The sequence below is a fragment of the Chrysochloris asiatica genome, unplaced genomic scaffold (genome assembly GCF_000296735.1).
Source record: "Chrysochloris asiatica unplaced genomic scaffold, ChrAsi1.0 scaffold00086, whole genome shotgun sequence".
Lineage (NCBI taxonomy): Eukaryota > Metazoa > Chordata > Mammalia > Afrosoricida > Chrysochloridae > Chrysochloris > Chrysochloris asiatica.
Window position 1 is genome coordinate 8,157,711 of NW_006408604.1, and position 11,520 is coordinate 8,169,230.

Consider the following 11,520-nt stretch of genomic DNA (forward strand, 5'->3'; position numbering starts at 1 on the left):
AGAGGACAATAAATGCTGGTGAGGATGTGGAAAGACTGGGACCCTCCTACATTGTTGGTGTGATTGCAGAAGATCCAACCACTCTGGAAAGCAATATGGCGCTTCTTCAGAAGGTTGGAAATAGAAATACCTTATGATCCAGCAATTCCTCTACTTGATATTTACCCACATGAAATACGAGCCATAACACGAGTAAATATATGCACACTAAAAGATTTACAGCCTCGGAAACCCTTTACAGGGTGGCTATGGGTAGGAACTGACTCGATGGCACTTAACAACAACAACAACAATGTTCATAGCAGCACTATTTACAATAGCAAAAAAACAGAGACAGCCTAAGTGCCCATCAATTGAATGGATAAACAAACTGTGGTACATACACATAATGGAATACTATGCTACCTTGAAGAACAATAAGAAGCTGTAAGCCACCACATAACATAGCTAAACCTTGAGGATATTATGCTGAGTGAAATTAGTCATTCACTAAAGGAGAAATACTGTATAGGACCATTATTGTAAAAGATTAAGAAAAAGAACCAATACTAAAATGGGAAAAAAAAAATATATCTATATTTGCTGATCACTGGGATATATGCTATGAGGTGAGGGGAGGGAGGGAAGGAGGGGAAAATAGAGCACAGGGTAGGGATAAAACAGGATGCTTAGGTGTTAGGGGTGCAGGGGCAATACACAAGAAGGGGAAGGGGAATGGAAGAACAAGGCTGATGGGGGAATAGTTAGGCAGATTTGCATGAGCTAAGTGAATCAGAGGTAATTGATGATGTAATGCACAACCTTGGAACAACAGGGCTCCAGGATACAGAGACTGAGGCATGGTTTGAATGGGTAAAAGAGGGTAATAATGCTAAGATGATTGGCTGTCTTTTGAATCTTGGTTTCCCTTGCCTATTATTATAAAATAGCCACTTGAGGGGGAGAGAAAGGAATAGTCAGAAACATCACAATAGAAAGCTTGTAAGTCTGTCTTCTGCCTATAATTGATTGGAATAACTTAAAGGGGGCTAGAAGTTGCCCAGTGAAGGAGGCTTCCTGTGGAACCTTTGCATTGCATAAGACCATAGGTAGAATCCTGAACCCCATCCAGAATCATCTGAGATGGGAAATTTCCACTTGAAAGGACAAGTACACCAGCCTGGAGCGGCTAGAAGAACTGAAAATACTTCGTGAAAGGAAGACAGGCAGGAAAAAATCCAAAACAACAACGGCAGTTTGATTGACTACTACAAGAACAAGCAAGCAGTTCACCCAGTAGCCAAGGCAAGTGGTTGGGTCCCCTCAGAGCAAACTCCCTTCCAAGAGTAAGACTGAAGGGGAATACACAAGCAGGCAGGTGGTCTGGCTGGAGACCACGTTGGTCACTGATAAGGGGAAGTGAGAGAAAAACAGCAATGAAGTTGGGAGCTAAGTCCGATCACATTCAATAGACTCTGTGAGCCCGAGTGGAGACCTGGTTGGCCAGCAGTAAATGTATGAGACAAAAGTACAAAATTTCTACAAGAGAAACAGGAGAATATCTTTGTTACCTTGCGTTTTACAAGAATTTCTTAGAACACAAAAGGCACAAACTAAAAGTCAGTGTTCAGAAAATGAAATAGCAACCCAGACTTTGAGAAAATATGCATGAAACTCATAAAAACCTGTATCTAGAATATATGTGTAAAAATCCCTTCACATATAAATTAGACAAACAGTACAGTTTTTAAATGGGCAGAGATTTTGAATATATAATTCACCTAAGAATTATGTATACAAAAGGGCAAATAATTACAGAAATGATGCTCAACATCATTAGCCATTAACCAAAAGCCAAATCAGATCCACTGCTACTGTGTGGATTCCAAATCATATCAACAATATAGGATAGAGCAGAACTGTCCCATAGGGTTTCTAAAGCCAAAATCTTAATGCAAGAAGACTACCAGAGTTTCTCCTTTCAGTTAGCAGCCAAGGGCTTAACTACTGCACCACTAGGGCTAATTTATTGTTGCTGTTGTTGTTGTTAGGTATCACTGAGTCAATTACGAATCATAGAGACCCTATACACAACAGAGAAAATCACTGCTGGTCCTGTGGTATCCTCACTTGATCCCATTACTGTTGCCACTGTGCCAATCCATCTCATTAGTAGTCTTGCTCTTTTTCTCTGGCCCTCCACTTTTACCAAGCATGACGTCCTTATCCAGCGGCTGGTCTCTCCTGATAATATGTTCAAAGTAAGAGAAATGAAGTCTCACCTTCCTGACTTTTAAGGAGCATTCTGGCTCTATTTCTTCCAACATAGATTTGTTTGTTCTTTTAGCACTCCAGGGTACTTTTAACATTCTCCTCCAAAACCATAAGTCAAAAGTATCAATTCTTCTATGGCCTTCCTTATTCATTATCCAACTTTCACATGTGTTTGAGGCCTTTTCTACTACTCGTCTATCAGTTTGTCTTACTCTGGTGGCTTGCATATTGCAATAATTCTGGAAGCTATGCCAATGGCATTTAAAGTACCAGCAGGGTCACCCATCAGCTGAGTTTACAGATAAAACAGATTAGGAAGAAGGAGAGACAGACTACTTCTGAATATTTGTTGTTGTTGTTGTTGTTGTTACATGCCATTGAGCCAGTTCCAACTCACAGTGATGCTGTATAGCATTTCCAAGGAGCAACAGGTGAGTTTGAACCACTGACCTTGTAGTTCAAACCAACCTTGCAGTCCAGTGCATTATCTCACAGCGCCACATCAGTCATCTGAATATTTAGTCACTGGAAATCTTAAGAATAGCCATGGAACACTGTCAGAGAACACCAGAATACTGAACGTTAAAACATGATGAACAGCACTAGAATATTGCCAGATATCATGCTGGAAGATGAGCTACTCAGGTTGGAAGTCACTCAAAATATGACTTGGGAATAGCAGCCTACTCAAACTCGAGTTGACAGTGACGATGCGAATAGAGTAAAGCTTTCAGGAACTTCATTTGCTGATAGGGCACAAGTCAAAAGGAGGAGAAACAGTTGTAAATATCCCTCAATAATTCAAACATGGAATGTATTAAGTATGAATCTAGGAAAATTTGGAGGGGTCACAAATGAAATATAATGCATAAACATTGATATATATTCATCAGCGAGCTGAAATGGACTGGTAGTAACCACCATATTGAATCTGGCAATCATATGGTTTACTATGCCAGGAATGACAAATTGAAATAAAATGACAGCACATTTATCATCAAAAAGAACATGGCAAGATCTTGAAGTACATGTTGTCTATGGTTCTATAAGGAAGACCAGTTAATACAACTTTTATTCAAATTTATGCACCAATCACTAAAGCCAGTGTTGCTGAAATTGAAGAATTCTATCAACTTCTTATGTCTGAAATTGATGAAACATACAATAAAGAGAATTACATGATAAGTACTGTCAATTGGAATGCAAAGGTTGGAAACAAAGAGGAAAAGTAGCAGTTGGAAAATATGGTCTTGGTGACAGAAACAAAACTGAAGATAGCATGACATAACTATGCAAGACTTAGGACCTTTTCACTGCAGATACTTTTCTAAACATAAAAATTGACTATATGCATGGACCTCACACCAGATGGAAGACACAAAAATCAAACTGACTACATCTGTGGAAAGAGTTGATAGAAAAGTTCCATATCATCTGCCAAGATAAAGCCAGGGGCAGAGTGTGGAACAGACCATCAATTGCTCATGTGCAAGTTCAGGCTGAAGCTGAAGAAAATTAAAATGAGTTCACAAGAGCCAAAATATGACCTTGAATACATCACACCTGAATTTAGAACCAAGTTGACTTCATTTTGCTTGGTTCGCCCATCAACATGAATGGATGCAGCAGTCAGGAAATCAAATGACGTATTGTTGATGTTGTTAAGTGCTGTCGAGTCAGTTCCGACCCATAGTGATCCTGTATAGGGCTTTCCAAGGAGTGACTGGTAATCTTGAACCACCAACCTTGCAGTTCAAATGGCTTTACAGTCTGGTGTATTAACCCACAGCAACTACACCAGAACTCCAAATGACGTATAGTGTAAGGCAAATCTGCTACATTATTTAAAATGTTCAAAAGCAAAGATAACAGTTTGAGGACTAAACAGCACCTGACCCCAGCCATGGTATTGTCAATAACTTCATATGCATATGAAAGTCTGGCAATTAGTAAAGAAGATTGTAGAAGAATAGTTGCATTTGACTTACGGTGTTGAAGGAGAATATTATAAGTACCATGGAGTGCCGAAAGAAACAGATCTGTGTTGGGAGAAATACAGCCAGAATGCTCCTTAGAAGCCAGGATGGCAAGATTTCATTTCTCATACTGTAGACATGTTATCAGGAAGGTCCAGTTGCTTGATAAGAACATCATGCTTGGTAAAAGTGGAGGGCCAGAGAAAAAGAGCAAGACTGCTGATGAGATGGATGGATTGGTACAGTGGTAGCAGTAATGGGATCAAGTGTAGGAACAATTATGAAGTTGGTGCAGGACCAGGCAGTGTTTCATTCTGTTGTGCATAGGGTCACTACGAGTTGGTGCTGACTCAACAGCAACTAGCAAAAACAACAACAAACATTACAGCAAGTTCTTTTCTATCATTTTCTCTATCTTCTTACTGTTTTAGAAGCACGGAGCTTATTGCAAAAAGCAAAGTAGGGCGCTGAAATAAATACAGGATATTGATTGTTTCTCTGTGTACTGATTGTGTACAATTTAGAATTTATGCTCCTAACATTTGCCTGTAAATTGGTTTTTTGGAATGATGAGTGCAATGTCTCTGGAAAATCAAGTTATGAATCATATTTAAGCTCCCTAGTTAGTCCATAGCAGCTCATTTAACCCCTAACACTGCACTTCTCTTAGTGGAGAATGCATTAAAGGTTAAATATTTTCCTGGCATTCTCACATATCCCCTGTTGTATGTCTCACACATATACTGGTGACCCCTTTCTGAACCCCCAACTATATACCTTCTTTGGGAAGTAGGGAAAAAGAGGAATTTTTAAAAGAGAATGATTGATAATATAAATATATATAACTGATTATATTTCATATGTCCTCGAAAAGTGAAGGAAATAGTTTATGTAGAATAGGGGAAAGCTTATTTATTTTTTTATTTTATAAAAGAAGCGTGAACACACAGCAGCAAGTTCATCTAACCCCTAAGATGAACTCTTATGAATGCTATAAAATACCTAAAAACTGCTTAGAAATACACAACAGACAAAAGGAATTTAATGATTACCGAATCCACCAATATTTCCAATTAACTTTCTTGAGGGGGAAAAAGAAATCACTATAAATTCCCTGTTAAAAAATGCACATCACTAGAAAATAGTGATCTTTTTTTAAAAAAATAAACTTCAATTCCCAAACACATTTTTCAGACTATTTCTACTTCATAAAGTGATGATACCAGTTTATTTTTAGAGCTAATCTGAAAACAGGGCATATTTCATAGATTAAAGAACAACTTTTGCCCATTGATACAGTTTTGTTGAATGAATTTAAGTCTCCAGCACAAACAATATAAACTCTGATATTACAACCAATTTACTATATTCACAAGCCCTTCTCAATTTCTTTCAGAAGTGTCAGTCCCACTTCAAGTATCTGCTCAGCTTTTGTGCCTCAGAAAACATATGTTGTTGTTAAGTGCCAATGAGTCAGTGATGACTTATAGAGACCCTATATAGGGTTTCTGAGGCTTTAAATATTAAAGGGAGCAGAAAACCTCATCCTTTTCTCAAGGGGCAACTAACTGGTTCAAACTGTGGGCAAGGGAAAACAAAATAAAGGTACCACTTATCTTTGAATTCTAAAAAGTACTTTCCTAATTTTTATTTTTTTATTTTTTGCCAACCTATTCTATTGGATCTTAAGGGGAAAAAACAGAAATATGAAAGAATTAAAGATGATTAATAGACAAATTGAGAGTCCTCAGTTCAAACCCACCAGTTGCTTTGCTCTGAAACCCTATACAGGGGGTCACTATGAGTAGGAATCAACTCTACGGCATTTAAAAATAACAATAGGCAAATGGAGATATAATTCACTAAGCAACCTCTGTTGTTTTTCTATGGAATATTGGAATATTTCACAATCATCATTTTTGCAAAAAACAAGTATTTAATTTGCCTGATTAGGCTTACTGACTTAATTCCTTCCTATAAATATTAAGCACCCAAAAGAACCAATATACCAAGTAAAATCTTCTATGAAAGGAAAGTCACACAGATACAGATAGGAAAGAATAAGGTAAGCAAATCACTATCCATACAGGTTTTTCAGGGACAGGGGCTAAACAAGCAAGCAAAAAATATGCTGCTTTGGGAATCTTTCCAGTTGAAATAAATTACCAGTAAATTAACATCCTGTCTGTAGCTACTACCGTGATTATAAACAATATATTGAAATTCAAACTCAGAATGGAGAACAGAAATTATGCTAGACAAATTTATGATGCTGATATGATTTAATTGTAACCATACAGCATCATAGCAATTAAAGCAGACTGGAAGTATTCTCACCAACTGTAGTTACTGGGCCCCAGCCCACAAACCATACTGCTAATCTCAATTCTGTTTAGCCTAAAACTTGGCTAGATTCTCGACTGCCAACCTGACAGATGTTGCCTCCATGTTACAAATCATATCCTTTTAAGAGTCAAAGGTAAATAAGGAAAACAAAATTATAAAGTACATCATGGGGAGAAGGATCTTTTTCCTGGCACCACCTTGGTCAAAATCTATTGGGAGCAGGCTAGTAGGGAAACATCATATCTCAATTCTACCTTGAGCATGGGAAGCTGGGAGAATCCTTAGGCTATCCTATCAGCTCTGAGTATTCCCTATGGCAATGTTTCTCAAAATGTGGCCTGTGGACACTTCCAGTAGTGTCATCTGGGAAGCTTGTTTAAAATTTAAATCCTGGACCCCCACCAGACTTACTGAACCAAAATACTAGTATATGAGAATACAGCCCAGAAGTCTGCATTTCAACAAGCTCCCTAGGAGATTATTGCGTACACCAAAGTGGAATAATCTGCTCCAGAGCCCAAGAAATAACAAGAAACCATATTATTTTGTCAAATGTGTCAAATATCTATTTCCCATAGAATCTGTAGAAGACTATCTCTAATTGTTATTGTTTTTGATACCCAAAGAACTATAGAGAAGTATGCCAGACCTTCATATTATTATGCTACAGCCAGGGTTCTCCAAGGTTCTTAGTGTTTTAAGAGCTTTGTTGAGGAAAGCTTCCAGTTAATTTACATAGCTCCTGGAAACTGAGTTCCTAATGAAGTTTTCTCCCTCCAACATTATATAATACTTGTACAGAATTTATACAGAATGGTCAGCATCATGCACTTAGATACCAAAATCCTCCCAAAACATCTTGCTTCATATTCCAGAAAGAGATTTTCATAAAATAATTTTGGAATCAATTTTTCAGAATCCTGCTGTGGAACTGTAAGATAAGCATTGGACTAGTAACCACAAGGTTAGTGCTTCAAACTCACCAGCCATTCCTCAGAAACCCTAAACAAGGTTGCTATAGGTCAGAATCAACTCTGAAGTACTTAACAACAACAATAATAGTAGTTAAATATGTCTGAGGCATAGGCAGGTGAGTCGTGGGTGGACAAGGTACATACAGTAATTTCTCTTGTCCCCAAAGAATATCTCAAGGTGTCAACTCCACCTAGAACCCTGTAAGTAGCAAGCTGTTAAATCAACTTCATTGAGTTTTCTGAACCCTGATTTGCATTTACACTAGAATCCAAGACTCTCAACCTTAATTTGTCTCTACATGCAATTTTCTCAAGTGTGATATTACAGTTTTTAGACACACATGCACATAATAGAAGTCACTTATTATAGGATATAGAAAACAAAATGAAACTGACCATTAATTGTAGAAAATAAAGGCAAAACTAATGGCAGAGAAGAATGGGACTTCCGCAAATACCTGTGAAGGGTGAAAGAAGCCCTTCAGAACTTGCAAGGAGAGTGGAAACCCAATGAAGACTAGAGAGGATTGTGACTTGTGCTTAGACTGAAATTTCTCTAGGAGTGTTTAGATTGTTCAACCCTGGGTATTGGGAATGATGTGAAGAGATCAGTACAAAGGTAATGGGGAAGCTTTTTCCATCTCAGGCATCCAAATTACTCTTCACCATTGGAGGGACCTGAAATTTAGGCACTGACAAACTCCTAATCCTTAAAACCAGAAATTTGTGGACACTTGAAGGAGTCTTAATGTTTTCATCATCTAATGTTTTCAATAAGGCACAACAATTTATAATCAATTCACTGGAAACTAAGGGGAGAAAGAAAATTAAGAACATGTAGCAAACAAATGATGGTTACTACAAATTTATTGTGAGCTATACATTATACTGAGACTCACTATAAAATCATTATCTTTATTCAGTGTTTTCTTATTTTTATGAACTTAATGAATATTTATAAATGTATTGAGCCACTGAGTTTTGTTTTTATTACATAAAATCTTGAATATAACCAGGGCAATATCTTCTCACATGGGAATTTTTAGGAATTCGAGCATTTTGGCTAGAGAGGGACAGTATTTTACTTCTGCCTTCATTCACTATGTTGTTGTTGTTAGGTGCCATTGAGTTAATACTGACTCATAGTGTCATTATGCACAGCAGAACGAAATACTACCCGACCCTGGGTCAACCTCACTACTGTTGCCACGCTTGAGTCCATCGATGCTGCCACTTGACCAATCCATCTCATTAGGGGTCTTCCTCTTTTTCTCTGACCCTCCACCTTACCAAATATGATATCCTTCTGCAGTGACTAGTTCCTCCTGACAATATGTCCAAAATTTGAGAGACGAAGTATGAGGCTATCTTGGCCTCCAAGGAGCACTATGGCTGCACTTCTTCCAAAACGGATCTAATAGAATTGCAAATAAACACTGTCTCATTTCATTTCTGTGGCTCATAAGAACACTCAACCTTTTTTAGTCATTACATTTTTTATCATAACTGACCAAAGCTATTCAATCTGGTTTTGGCATGATTGGCAAAGTCAGGGATAATGACTTCAGGCATGGATGGATCCAGGAATTTAAACCGTGTCAAGATCCTTTCTTCATTCTCTGTGTTCAAAGCAGAAACAAAAGTGACTGGGAAAACAATGTCATTGACGGTTTTTTTCTGTTTAAAAATGAAAACCATAGGCAGTATTGTCCTGATTTGGATATTAGATTCATTCTTAAGCCAGTCACAGCAGCCAGAAGGTTGGCTACTCTAATTGCTAAAAACCCTACTGGGCTGGAGTAAATGTCAGTTTCACCTGGATACCATATCATGGCTTCTCTACAAGAAAAGGGGATTCTAGTGCTACAAGCATGGGGACCTAACACTGCTCTTCTTTTTTGTTGGTTGGTTATTTTTTAAAACCACCAAAGCAAACTAAATGGAACTTCATGTGACACTGCTGCTATGCTAGCAAATATGTTTCTTTTAGCTGCTATCACCAGCAGTAAAAGGGGATCAATTTCTGGGTCAAGAACAAAATGTGACCTTGCATTTTTGTATCATTATTGCTGTTACCTGTTGGTAAGCAAGGAGTCTTAACTAGCCATTCCATGAAGAGTTCTTCAAGTCGAGAGTCCTTGTTTACCAGCAGGTAATAGCACTATAGGATAAGCATTGGGCTTCTAACCACAAAGTCGGTGATTCACATTTACCAGCTGCTCCATGAAAACCCTATATAGGGTCATTGTTAGTCAGCACTTAACAACGACAGCAATAATGGCTAGTTGAGAGTCTTATTTACCAGTATGTTGTTGTTGTTGTTGTTAAGTGCCGTTGAGTCGGTTCCGACCCATAGCGACACTGTACAGGGTTTCCGAGGGTGTAAATCTTTACGGGAGTAGAAAGCCTCATCTTTCTCCCGCGGAGCGGCTGGTAGTTTCGAACCGCTGACCTTAAGGTTCGCAGCCCGATTCGTAACCACTACGCTACCAGAGCTCCTTATTTACCAGTATAATAACCTAGAAATTGAAGTTGTTGTTAGTTGCCATCAAATCAACTCAAACGCATGGCAACCCCATACAGAAGAAAATATTGTCTCGTCCTACACTATCCTCATAATTATTGATATACTGAAGTCCATTGCTGCAGTCACTGTGTATTTTGAATGCCTTCCAATCTATGGGGGTCATCTTCCAGCACTATGACAATGTTCTGCTGTCATTCATAGGGCTTTCATTCAATAATTTTCAGAAGCAGATCACCAGACCTGTGTACCTAGTTCATCTTAATCTGGAAGCTCCACTGAAACCTGTCCACCATGGGTGAGCTTTTGAAATAATGATAGCATAGCTTCCAGCATCATAGCACCATGCAAACTACCATAGTATAACAAACTGACAGATGAATATTTGTGTGGTTTTGTATAACTCAATAGCCAAGCTCAATTTTCTTTGAAAGCACTCCAGAAATTCTTCCCTCTATCCTAACCAAAAGAAAATGCTTCCAGACCTCATTCCTGTATTTCTCCAGTCCAGATCTCCTCTGTTTTTTAGTCTCAATGCTTATTTTGTCCACAGAAAAATGATGTCTTTTCTAGATTCCCTGTGTGATTTTGCCCATTAGATCATTAAAATTTAATTTACATTTGAATTTACTCTTTTTTGAATCAGTACTTCTAGATGCTTTGTGTTTACGCTAGGACTCAATTCGTAGATTGTGCAGCTAGCTGATTCTTGTGACCCACTATCCTTAACTGTCTTAAAAATCACTTTTCATTTATAATGCACAACTCTACACACACTACTAATTATATTCATCTGTCAGTTTGCCATACTGGGGTAGCTTGCATGTTGCTGTGATGCTTGAGGCTTTGCCATCATTATTTCAAATACCAACAGGGTATACCATGCTGGACAGGTTTCAGCTGACCTTCCAGACTAATACACATTAGGAAGAAAGAGAGGCAGACTATTTCTGGATGCTTAGCTACTGAAAAACAATGGAACACTGACAGAAAGGACCAAAATATTGAATACTGAAACATGATGAACAGTACCAGAATATTGTCAGATAAAGTACTGAAAGAGAAGCCCCTCAGGTTAGAAATCACTCAAAATATAACTGGAAAGAGATGTCTCCTCAAAGTAAAGCAGGCCATGATCAAAACAAAGACCATGGGCAGACTGTGAAACAGACCATCAATAGCTCATATGCAAGTGCAGACTGAAGCTAAAGACAATTAAAACATATCCGCTAGAGCCAAGATTTGACCTTGAACCTACTCTAACTGAATTTAGATCATCTCAACATCAGATTTGATGCTCAATAGACACTAGTGACAAAAGGGTTGTAAGATAACAACTAGAACATCATACAGGAAGGAAACAATAGGTCATTAAGAAGACAAGAAAGAAAGAAAACACCAAAATGGATGTCAGAAGAAACTCTAAAACTTGCTCTCCAGAGTAGAC